The sequence below is a fragment of the Phalacrocorax aristotelis genome, chromosome 12 (genome assembly GCF_949628215.1).
Source record: "Phalacrocorax aristotelis chromosome 12, bGulAri2.1, whole genome shotgun sequence".
In the NCBI taxonomy this organism is placed as follows: domain Eukaryota; kingdom Metazoa; phylum Chordata; class Aves; order Suliformes; family Phalacrocoracidae; genus Phalacrocorax; species Phalacrocorax aristotelis.
In genome coordinates this window covers 22,430,809-22,443,028 of record NC_134287.1, presented here as the reverse complement: position 1 = coordinate 22,443,028, position 12,220 = coordinate 22,430,809, and positions in this window count along the sequence as shown.

The following is a 12,220-nucleotide window of genomic DNA, read 5'->3' as shown; positions in this document are numbered from 1 at the left end:
CGGCACCCATTTGTTTAGCAGGGTAGAAACTCGATTTAGTCTTGCTTTAGAAGATGAACTCGGAGGAGGGGTGTGCCAGATGCTTAGCTGATAGCGGGACATCTGTGCTGGTGTAAGCAGTGATTCCTGCTCCTGTGCTGGATGGTGAAATAAAGCTGTTTCACTGGAAAGCTGATTTTTATATGTCATTTCCACCACTCTACAGTTCTGTATGTAATTTGCATTATACCAGACATTATTAGCACAGTATTATGTTCTTCAGCTGACAAAAATTAACAGATTCATTATCATGACATCACATTTGCAACCCACCGTTCCTACATTTAACATGTCCCCGTAGCTTAGTAATTCCTTCCCAGATGTTTTTGGAGGAGGAACAGAACCTCGTAGTAGAGTAACACCATAATGTGAGTCTTCTTTTTATATAAAACAGTCACAGCTGTGTAGAGCAATAGTGACGGCAAGCAGTAGAGGTGAAGTACCGGCGAAAGGAGTGAAGCGCTCACTGCAAGAGTCAAAGCTTTATTTTTTATGGCACCGGTCACTGTGACACTGAAATCTATAATATGTGGTGGCTTATGTGAGGAGCCGCGATGCCAGGTCTGCAGATGGCTTCATTTAAAGGCAATGCAGGTTCATTGAAGCAGACTGTGGGTGATTCCAGCTCCTCAGAGTATGAGGTGCTCTCCGTGCTTGCAGGGCAGTAACAGCCATTTAGGTGAGTTCAGCATCTAAATAACAACCTTGGTCACTTCCCAAAGCGCTACTAAACTGAGACTCCAGCAGAAACTGTGCTCCAGCATACAGCGGGGGGCTTTGAGGAGCACAATGTGCAGAAATTATGATCTCGGTGCAGGCAGACCCTGCGCCCGCGCTGGTCCTGGGTGATCAGCTACAGGAGAGCCTGCGAGGCCAAACCCACGGGAAACACAGCACCTCTGCTCATGGGATTAAATTGTAATGAGCCAAACTCTCTTCAGGTGGTTTTTAAACTTAATGTTTCTATCCTGACTGTTACGTTTCACAGTTTGGCCTTTTTTCCCCAACGGCTGGTACTCCAGTGGGATCCTGTACAGGTCCTTAAGGAGACGAGGAACTCCTTGGGGTTCTGGAAACATTTTTTTCCAACTGTCTGCTCAGCATTTGTCAGGATTAAAGGCATCCAGAACCTTCGAAATCAATGGGAGTTTTCTATAAGCTTTCGTAGGTCTTCGAGTAAGTCCTTCCTTTGTTACCTAGTGGAAATCCAGAGAGGAGAGGGCCCTTCTCAGTTGCCTTCGGTGCTCCCCCACAGGCACGTGCCAGCAGCAGGACGGGCGGGGGGGGTTGTCGTTCCCAGGGCAGCAAAAGGACTTTGCCAGGTGCCTTATAAAGAGCAGTTGCACCGACCAAGACTTGACATGTGTTACGTTTCTTGACTGCAACTTGGAAATCAGTTCAATAAACTGTATTTAAAATGATTTCTTCATTACAATTTTGAGTGCAGTTTTCCTTTCACTATACTTTATCTGAACTTCATACTGAAATATGTGGTCGGGTGCGGGCTTGCGGCTGTGTACATTAATATTTTCCTAAGAATATCTTGCACCTGACAGTTGTACTGCCATATACAGGATTTGCATAATAATGAATATATTCCTCGGGAGGGTGCCACAGATCACAGCAGATGAACGCTAACTGGATCTGGAAATGCAGAAAGATGAACCCTCTCCCTACACAGTCTCATTTTAATCTTCAGAAATAAAAACGCAGGGCACAGCAGACTCGCTTCGGTGTTGGAATACAAAAGCGAAAGGCTTTATTTACTAAAGATGGAGAAATAATGCAGTGATGAGGAAAGCAAGCCACCGCTTTGCTGGTGTATCTCTGGCGGAACAGGAAATACCTGCGCCTGGAGAGACGTATTTTGTAGTGCAGGATTAACCTTTGGGAGAGTTTCCAGCAGCTGATGCCCTCACGCTGAGCCCAGGGCTGGCTGCAAAGCAACCACAGGCTACTGGGGAAGATCCCCACTTTTCGAGAACTAGTCTTGCTATTTCTCAGCTATTAAGTAATTTCCTTATTAGCACTAATTTCATCTAAGTATAAGTCATGGTTTCAAAATCAGATTGGGAAAAGCATTTTCCCCTCTAGCTTAGAAACAAATTTTATCACCCTGCAAGAAATAAAGGTACCTCAGATAGGTATCTTGGTATATGAAGAAGAAGAAGGTTTGTCCAGATGTTTATTTAAAATCCTTTATGCAAAAATTGTGACACTGTAAAGCTACAAGGAGGTCTAAACACAGCAAAAGGGGAAAAAAAAAAAAGATCCCTATTTATATGACATGCATTTTGGTAGCTGAAAAAATCAGTTGGCATCACAAGAAATGGATGAAATATTACATGCCTCCAGTCCTGGAATGAAATGTTAATAAACTAATTTCTTTTTCCAGACCTTCCCTTCTTTTTTTCTTGTTACTTGATGACTTTGTTCCTACTCAGCTGTGGTTTTTCATGCCTCATCCCCAGCTCTCTAGGTTTTCTTTTGATGTGGTGCCTTCTGTAGATGTCAGGTTCTTGAAAGAGAAAGAAATTTTGCTTTCTGAAAGACCTGCTCTGTTTGCGAAAGGCACTGTTGCTGAAGCATTGAGAAACTCAGGTGACCGCTTCATTTCCTGAAGTCTCTAAAAAGTACTATTTATCTGTAGATGAAGAAGAACTTCTAGGGCCATTCACTGACTTTGTGTTTGCTCTTTTCCCTACTCATTAAGCCAATCTTCTGTGGTATAGAAACTTCTGACAGGGGTACTGTAATCAGGAAGATATGACACAATAGCCGTAAAGGCAAGCTCGGCTTTTGTACGCCTCAAAATTCATCCACTGATGTCCGTGGGAATGTCCCAAGGAGTTCAACAGGCTTTGGATCACGTCATGGGTGATAAGACAAGGCCACCCACCAGGGTGAGAATTGAGAGAACGAAGCATGGAGGGGAAAAAGAAACACTGCGATATAAAAGTCATTGTTTGTAGGAAGAACAGTTATTAGTCTTGCTGATTATTTGGACTACTGCCTATCTGTTAAATAGCAGACGTGGTGTCTGTGGAGGCGGCGTGGCACCACCACGAACCCTTTTTGTGTCTGAGATGACAGCCAATATTTTCAGTAATTCTTCCCCAAGCTTTTCTCCGCACATTCAGTGCTCTTTTCACTAAAGACTTTTAAAGACACTTTAACCTGCTACAAAAGGAGGGAGAGGCGGTGTGACTCCTGCACAAAGCACCCGAGCTGTGCCCATGAAACGCTGGAGCAAATCCAGGCGTGGAGGTTTCTGCCTGGCACCTGCAGCCTGCCTTGGCCGCGGAGCAAAAGCCACTGGCTGAGGCTTCACCTCTAAGATTCGAGAGATTAGGAAAAGATCTGACAATTCCATAAAACGAATGTAGGGATAAAGCAATAAATATTTTTCACCTCTCCTCCAGGTCTGTTAATCTGCCATTGAAGGAGATTGAAGGAGCTCGTTCCACCTTGTCTCTGGACATACTGTTACGGTAAGAAAATAATCTGACGCACAAGGGACTGCAAGAAAACAGGTAAATCATTTCTGAAAATAGGATTCCACAGGTTTTGTACATGCGTGGTGTAAAACAACAGGTCCACGCACCACAGTTTGCTGTGAGACTTTTCGAATAGCACTGAATTTTTTTTTTAAAGTTACTTTTTTAATCTTTCCTAACGTTTCCTAAAGCATTAACTTCAGTATTAGTTAGGCTCATCCCTTAAAATCCAACTGGCCATGTCAAATATGACATCATTTTATCATAGCTTGATTTTCCCCCTAACTTCTAGAAAAATATGCTATCATTATTCTATTTCAGAGTTTCAGAACTAGGTTGTGGAACTGAGGTATGAATGTATATACAGTTATAGCTATTTTGGGAACGGGGGAACTGTAATGTCATCAGGACTGTCAAGAATGTGTTAGAGCTCTTTGCCAGACATTTATTATTTCGTATGGGAACTCAGAGTTTTCCTTCATATCGCACTCTGTTGCCATTTTGTACGGATTTAAAAAAAAAAAATATCTCGGATTTATTGCTCCATCCCTTATTGAGGCTGTGCTAAAGTTTCTTTATTAAATTGCCTTATTCAGATTGTAACTGCAGGTCATTTCCAATGAAGAGTAGCTTAACTTGTGTGAGAAAAAGCTTTAGATACCTTTAGATGTAAGTGGCTGATAAAAAGACTTTTTGGAAACAGCTAGGAATTTGGCACACGTAATCCCCAAATGTACTTGTTACGGCTCAGCCTTTTTTATTAGTCTGATTTTCAGACCTTTCTGTGTCATTTGTCTCAAGACTGTTTTATATAATGTCTTCACTAATCTGTTGGAGTAAGAATTGTTCGGACGTCGTGAAAGACCATTGGTGGAAGCGATCTCCCTTTCCAGATAATGAACCATGGCTTCAGATAGAGTATATCCACTAAATCATATGTATCTCCTAATAGGATAGAGGATAACGATTTTCAGCCATCATGAAAAATATCAGCCATGGATTTCCATCCGTGAGGCAGATTAGCTGTTTGTCTACAAACGTCTAGGAAAACATTGCTGTGGGTAATTCAGCCAAAGCTACGCCAGTCGACCCCTGGAGAAAGAACCAGGTGACCAGTTGTTAACAAGGAGAGAGCCCTCCTCATCCAAAATGTATGAATTTATAATTGGCTGAAGTCTGAGTTTGAATGCAGGATGTTTCGCCGATTCTCCCTGTTCTCCAAATAGTGCAAAATTCATGGTATTACGGGGCTAATACTGCACAGGAGCCAGCGTGTGTCATCTTTCAGGGCATCTCAGGCTCAGTGGTTTATGCTGGCTCACAAGGAGGGTAGAGGGGGTTTAGATCTGCCACGGTGTGATATAAACCCACCTCTGTACATGAAATACAAGCGCACTGGAGAATTAAAAAATAATTCCTTGCTTTTAAATTGTATGGAAATGAAAAATAACATTTTCAAAAGCACTTAAGAACCAAATCCCCAAAGACATCTGGGCAGTAGTTTTCTGATGTGCCTAAGTTTTCTCTAAATCTCAGCGTCTGTGGCCCTTTCCATTTCAGATTAAGTCACTGGTGATTTAGGAATGTACATCTCATTTTCAAAGATCATTTGGGACGCTTTGATTTATTTTGGGGCAGTTCGCACCTACTAACTGCAGAAGCCAAGTTCCCTGTTTGAGTTTAGCATCTGCTGAGACAGTTTTAGTTTTAGGACGCCGTCTCTTGCACATAAATATGCATGAGGCAGATGAACGTGGGGCTGTGCCAGTGTGCGCCAACCCAGAAGCTGCTTTGCACATCTATATCATCTGCTCTGTGCTCCTACCTTGCAATATTTAATAGAGCCGTCCAGAAAGGTTTCTGCGCAAAATATGTTGTTGCTTGGGGCGGGTTTTTTTTTGGTCCAGAGTGTTATGTTTTGAGACTCAGACTCTGCCCCAGAAATGTGCTGAATTTCATGGAAATTCCCAAGGAGGAAGGAGGCTCCCCATGTGCACCCAGAGCGGGGGGGGGGTGAGCTCAGTCACAGGAGTATTGCCCAAAGCCTTCGGTCTGTGTTTTGGCTAATTAGAGCATCTCCCATATTCCCAGGGTGTCTCAGAGCCACTCGCTCTCAGAAACAAGTTGATGGGTCTGGTTTACAGTTATTTTCATAGCTCCATTTAGGTTTTTGCTCACCTGATGCTACACGTAACTCTGCTTAGTTTCCCAGCATGGTGTTCAACAGCGATGCGAGGCAGCAAGGCTTTTTAAAGGCAGATTTTTAAAGGCAGATGCAAAGCGGAGTTTGTGTTTTGGAGAGGCCAGATGGGAGCTGGTGAGTGTGCAGGTACGTGGCTCGGTGCCCCAGCTGCAGCCCCGCTAGCAAAAGCTGCGGAGAGAGCTGCCCTGCTTCACCTGGGGGCAGTTACACGGTGCCTTTAACAACAGGGTGTTTCACAGGAGGAGCTCACTTCTCCCGAGGCTTGGACTGGGAAAACTGAGGTGCGTTGTTTAAAGCTGTTGAAAACTAGTGGTTTAGGTGGTTTAGGATAAAATGCAATCTTTATAAGGTAAAATCTGGGGGAGGGAGAGATTTTTTCAATAGACTGTTAGGTTAAAAATAAATCACTTCTCTTCAAAATTTCTAGTGTGATTTTTCCTCATAGGCATTAAGCTAATCCTGCTGTACGAGGCGTTCACTGTGGCTGCTGAAGCATTTCCGAATTCGTTGTGTTTCAGAGCCTTTGTAGCGTTGCTCACGTGTACGTAAGTGGGTCGCTTGCTCATGAATTCAAGCACAGTTCTAGTCAATGGGTGGGGGGGAGAAAATAGAATTAAATTAAATATTATTCTTTGGGTTCTTTTTAAAGGACAAAGTCTCCCTTAATAGCCATGCAAATGTGATCCAGAGAACAGTGGAAGAGAAGGGTTGTTGCTCCCAGATTCACACAGTGCAAATCATATATCCTGTCTAACAGGCAGAAGAAACAGCCTGGGCCTTTTAAACACTTGAATTTATTGACTGTCAACCTCCTAAATAGCCCGAAGTTTAATTTGGAAGCTGACAGGGAGCATGGCACCGTTCTTTGGCGTTCATCATAAACACAAGCTGGCAACTTGTCAGAAGGTACAGATTTCTTTTTAACTTAATTTTTTTGGTTGCAAAGTCGCAGGCTCCATCGCACAAATGCAACCGAAGTGCGAAGGGTCCAGCCACGCGCCTTAGCTTTGATCCGTGCGCAGACACGACTCCCTTCGGGGTTGGGGCTCGAGGGCAGGGGAAGGAGTTACAATGAACGGCGCATCCGAAGCAACGGCAGCTCGAGGTCCGGGCTGGCCCTGATCCACGTGGTTCAGCGAACAGACGTGGCCGTGGGGGCGAAGGCAGCCACCGTGCCCTCACCCTGGGGCTTTCCGGTGCCACGTCGCGGACACTGGCCAAAACCCAGCCCAGTGGCACCCCGCTCAGTGGCTGTGCAGGACTTGCTTCAGAATGACCGAAATCTATGTATATTTCGGCTTTAGCTTCTTCCCATCTCTTTTGCTGATCTTTTGAACCCTCTAACCAGGCTCGGGAGGACTTTTTGGCTTTGTTTTTTCAGGGATGGTTTGATAGATACAGAAACACTTCAGCTGCGGCAAAAATCAGAAGCGTTAACGGGAATATTGTTGTGACAGATCACTTCTGGTAAAATTCATAGGTGCTAATAAATATTTCATCGGTGCTAATTCTTAACCACGTTCAGCAGCCATGGTGTTCAAAGAGCCTGTGCTTCTGTCCCTTAACCCGCAGCCTGCAGAGGGGGACGGGCTCTGGCACAGGCTCCTTGCGGTCCTTGGGCGTCTTGCTGGGGTGCCAGAACTATGTGCATTTGTTGTTGTCAGCCAAGTAACGGTGATTTTTATGACCTACTATACCCCCATACCTTCACAGCGATGGCACTATACATTTACTACACCAGTAAAATCTCTGAATGTTGGCGGCGATCGGTGCCGGCCGGGTACCGTGTGAGTGATGTATGTGAAGTGCTGCGGCTCTGCTGATGTGATTCTACTGATGTGGGATGTATTTCACAGCTGAGGGACAGCAGCAGTCTGTGGGCTGGCTTATTCACTCCTAATAGCCAACAGCAGACAGAAACGCTGTTCAACGAGCCAAGGGATGAGAACAGCCTGAGAGTCAAAACCCCTTTTTATTTTAAAAAGTCTGCATGTAAGCATTATTCATAGGAAATACCACCTCTTCCTTTAACTGCTGATGGAGGTCTCTAACTGTTTACTAGCATTTAATTGCCTGTAGGTTTCCGGCACCATTTCTCAGCCACCACATCCCAAAGGTTTCCTATCCACATGCAGTTAGGTTTGGTCTTGAGAGAAGCATGAGTCATCTAATCATTGCATCTTGTCAAAATGAGTCATCCAGGAGGAGAAGTGGTTTTTGGGGACGGGAGGAGGTGCCTGTCCCTGGCTCTGCCGCTGGCCGGTGTTACCCTTGACCAAGCTCCAAACCTTTAAGCAGTTAACCTTAGGAGAAAGGACACGAGATCTCTAATCAGAAAGCTGCGTGCAATGCACAAAATGTAGGTTTTTCTTACAGTGAACCTAGAATAGCTTTCTATCTCAGTAGCTTTAACCTGCTACGACCAGTCCCATAAATCCTATCCAGAAAATGATATGACCCAGTAGAATACCAGTGCATTGCTTACAATTTCTGCCCATGAGCTGTTTTCCATGTGAAAATTCATAGAACACATAAAACGCTCTGTACCAGTTTTTATGAGAAGGTTCACTGTCATTTAACAAAGGATAACAATAGTAACTCCATAAGGGCAGGAGTTTAGTAAGCTTGCTGTGTAATATAAATTACCTAGTTGTTTAGGTAATTACCTAAATTACCTGTGGAATATAAATTACCTGGCAGGAATTATGCCTTTTAGCCTAATGAATCCCATTTTTTTACGATAAATGTAGTATCCTTATTGATTCGTCTCACATCAGTCACTGTCAGGCTGCGCTTTGCTGCAGCGGAGCGGGGGGCTGTCAGTTACAAGCGGGGCTGCAGCCAGGATTCGCAGCGCCTGGAACAGCAGCTCCCCACGCAAGTTCTCCCGTCTCACTGCTGTGCTCTCCTATCTCCTAGGTCTGTTCCCTGTCGCTCAAGGGTCGTTTTCCTTTGGCTGTGAGTTTGTGTTGGGTGGGTGGGGGTGTGAGGGGAGGGAGAAGAGCAAGAGTTTTGCACCCTTCCCCCCCCCCCCGCCCTTCTGTCATCCAATTAACTCTGTGAATGGCATCAGTATTTTGCCATCAGGTAAACCTTCAGTCTTCTACAGGCTAATACTGCCTGGGTGCTACTAGGGCCATGGCTGAGCATCAGGCAGGGCTGGGGCTCCTTAAGTGTAGATGGTGTTTTAATTAACATCGTTTTATAAAAGAACTAGGAAATAATGAAGAGAGATTTATGTGGTACTATGTGTAGTGAAGGTAAGTGAGTAGTGCTTGTTCCAGCAGTTGTTCTGCTTGAGCTTAGAAGGTGAGTTTCTATCCAAGGACCGTTGTGGGTAGATTTGTACGATATTTGGCAAGGAAGCGTGCTGTCAGTGTGCTTGGTGGGGCAGAGGGAGGAAATGTCTAAGGAAAGGGTAAAAATAAGTTATTTGTCTCTGGCTGTGCTCGGCATGTAGCAAACATTACAAATTCATTTCTATTTAGAGGTGCTGTAAAAAATACGTTTGCTTTGAAGGCAGAGCACATTAGTTAAGGAAAAAATTATTGTTCCTGAAGTAGCTTCATCTGTACTGTTTACTTTTATTTAAAAAAAAAAACAACTGACAGCATGGAGAGGTGACTGGCATTATAACCATTATAACCAGTTATAACAGTGGTAATCCAGTTATGCCCGCGTGTGCCTTGGGCAGTCTCTGCCAGGCTTGCTTGCCTCTTTGCAAGATTTCTGGATACAGAAGGGGAGCTACAGACTGCTCATAGCGAGGTAAAATGACTGCTTTCAATGACTTCCACTTTCAGCTATTTTGTTGGTCAGGGAGAAAATGAGATGCCGCCAACGCAGGCAGCCGGAGCACAGCGTGCCCTGCGATGGGAGCCGGGCAGGGTGCCTGCCCCAGCCCGCTCAGCCCCTGCCTCGGCACGGCTCTCCCTCTGGGGCTCGGTGGCACAATGCTGGGGAGCTGTTTTCAGACTGGTGGGGGCTGGAAGGGACCCCTGGAGCTCATCCCTTCCTACCCCGTGCTGGAGCAGGCACCCCCAGAGCAGGGGCACAGGGCCGCGTCCAGGCGGGGGGTGAATGTCTCCAGGGAAGGGACCCCACAGCCTCTCTGGGCAGCCTGTGCCCCTGCTCTGGCACCCGCACAGGGAAGGGGTTTGTCCTCATGTTCAGGTGGAACTTCCCACGTTCCACCTTGTGCCCGTGGCCCCTTGGCCTGGCGTTGGGCACCACTGAAAAGAGCCCGGCCCCGTCCTCCTGACACCCGCCCTTCAGATATTTATAGGCACTGATGAGATCCCCCCTCAGGCTTCTCTTCTCCAGGCTGAACAGACCCAGGTCTCTCAGCCTTTCCTCACAAGGGAGATGCTCCAGCCCCTGAGCACCTTGGCAGCTCTGCGCTGGGCTTGCTCCAGCAGAAGCACCCTAATAGTAGGTTCACTTAGGAACCAGGTTAGTGACCTGTGGCGGAGCCTGTAGTTTCAGGGAACCCTAAAAAGGAGTGCAAGTTTGCCAGGTAGGTGAGGAGTGACTGAGGCAAGGAAACCCAAAATGCTCCCCAATTGCCCTTCGGGAGAAGTGTTTCTCCACTCGGGTCTGCACAGACCCTGCTGTAGAGGGTCGCTGGCTGACAACACAGTCACCCCTGGAAGGGACACGGCAGGGCGTGCAGGAGGAGAAAGCGTCTGTGGGTGTTGGGGTTCCCGGAGGAGCCTGCATTTCTCTCCAGGAAAGCAAAGGCACTTGAGAGGTGTAGTTACCCCATGAGATGACCAGTGAAATGCTATTTCAGGCTTGTGATCGCAGGTTGACTTGGAGTCCATAAAGATTCAAACGAAATTCTTAACTGGTTGGATGAGTATTTTCTCAAGTCCTCCAGAGAGTAGTAGCAAAAACCTGAAGCAGGTGGTTCATTTCAGGTGATGGAGAAGCTGTAATAGAGTTTAAAAACCACTTAACTGATACACTGTGTAACCCACGTGGCTGTTGCATGCCACGACGCTCAATTTTCCAGCACCTGCTTTCAAGGCAAACATAGCTGAAATTTTTTAAATTAAACAGAAGAAGAAAAACCCAAAACATCATGATACAGTTTTCATGCTTAAACTCATTGTAAAGTAATAAACTAGTGAAACTGGACTTGCCTCCAGTATGCGCTGCTGCGCCTGGGCATGCTGGGATCATGTAATTTCTCAGGACTGGGCCTGCCTGGGCTGTGGCAGGTGGCTCATGGCATCAATATGTATCTGTGGAAAGGTCTGCTCCCTGCTTAGTTGTCCCCAGTACACCCAAAATTTTTTATATATCCACAAAAACCCCTACCTGGTCGTTATAACTTCTAGTACCTGTATAATATCAAAGTGAGTTTAATATTCAGGGACACAACAGAATGCAATGGTGATATACCTTCTCAGCCTCAGTATGTCTGTTTCTATTACACTGCGGAAACATCTCTTCATTTCTCTTGGACAATATTTTCTGAATATATAACAAGTCTCTCCCACTGTAAGAGAGGATCGGGTTCATGACCGCCCGAGGAACCTGACCATACACAAGTCTATGGGACCTAACAAGATGCATCCCAGAGTCCTGAGGGAACTGGCTGATGGAGTTGCCCAGCCACTCTCCATGATATTTGAAAAGTCATGGCAGTCCAGCAAAGTCCCTGGGGACTGGAAAAAGGGAAACATTGCACCCATTTTTAAAGACGGTAGAAAGGAGGACCCTGGGAACTACTGACCTGCCAGCCTCACCTGGAGATGAGGGACAAGTGGCGTCCCTCAGGGGTCTGTTCTGGGACCAGAGCTCTTTAATACCTTCATCAATGACATAGGCAGTGGGATCGAGTGCCCCCTCAGCAGGTTTGCCGATGACACCAGGCCGAGCGGTGCAGCTGACATGCCTGAGGGGTGGGATGTCATCCAGAGGGACCTGGACAAGCTTGAGGATCTTGAACCTCATGAGGTTCAAGAAGGCCAAGTGCAAGGTCCTGCGCCTGGGTCGGGGCCACCCCCGGTATCCACACACGCTGGGGGATGGAGGGATGGGGAGCAGCCCTGCGGAGAAGGACTTGGGGGTGCTGGGGGATGAAAAGCTGGACATGAGCCAACAATGTGCACTCACAGCCCAGAAGACAACCGTGCCCTGGGCGGCATCCCCAGCAGCGCGGGCAGCAGGGCGAGGGAGGGGGTCCTGCCCCCCTGCCCCGCTCTGTGAGACCCCCCTGCAGCGCCGCCTCCAGCTCGGGGCTCCTCAGCACGGGACAGACACGGGGCTGTTGGAGCGGGGCCAGAGGGGGCACAGAAATGCTCCGAGGGCTGGAGCCCCTCTGCTGCGAGGCTGGGCTGGGAGAGCTGGGGTTGTTCGGCCTGGGGAAGAGAAGGCTGCGGGGAGACCTTATTGCGGCCTTTCAGTACTTAAAAGGCCTTATAAGAAAGATGGGGACAGACTTTTTAGCAGGGTCTGTTGCAATAGGACAAGG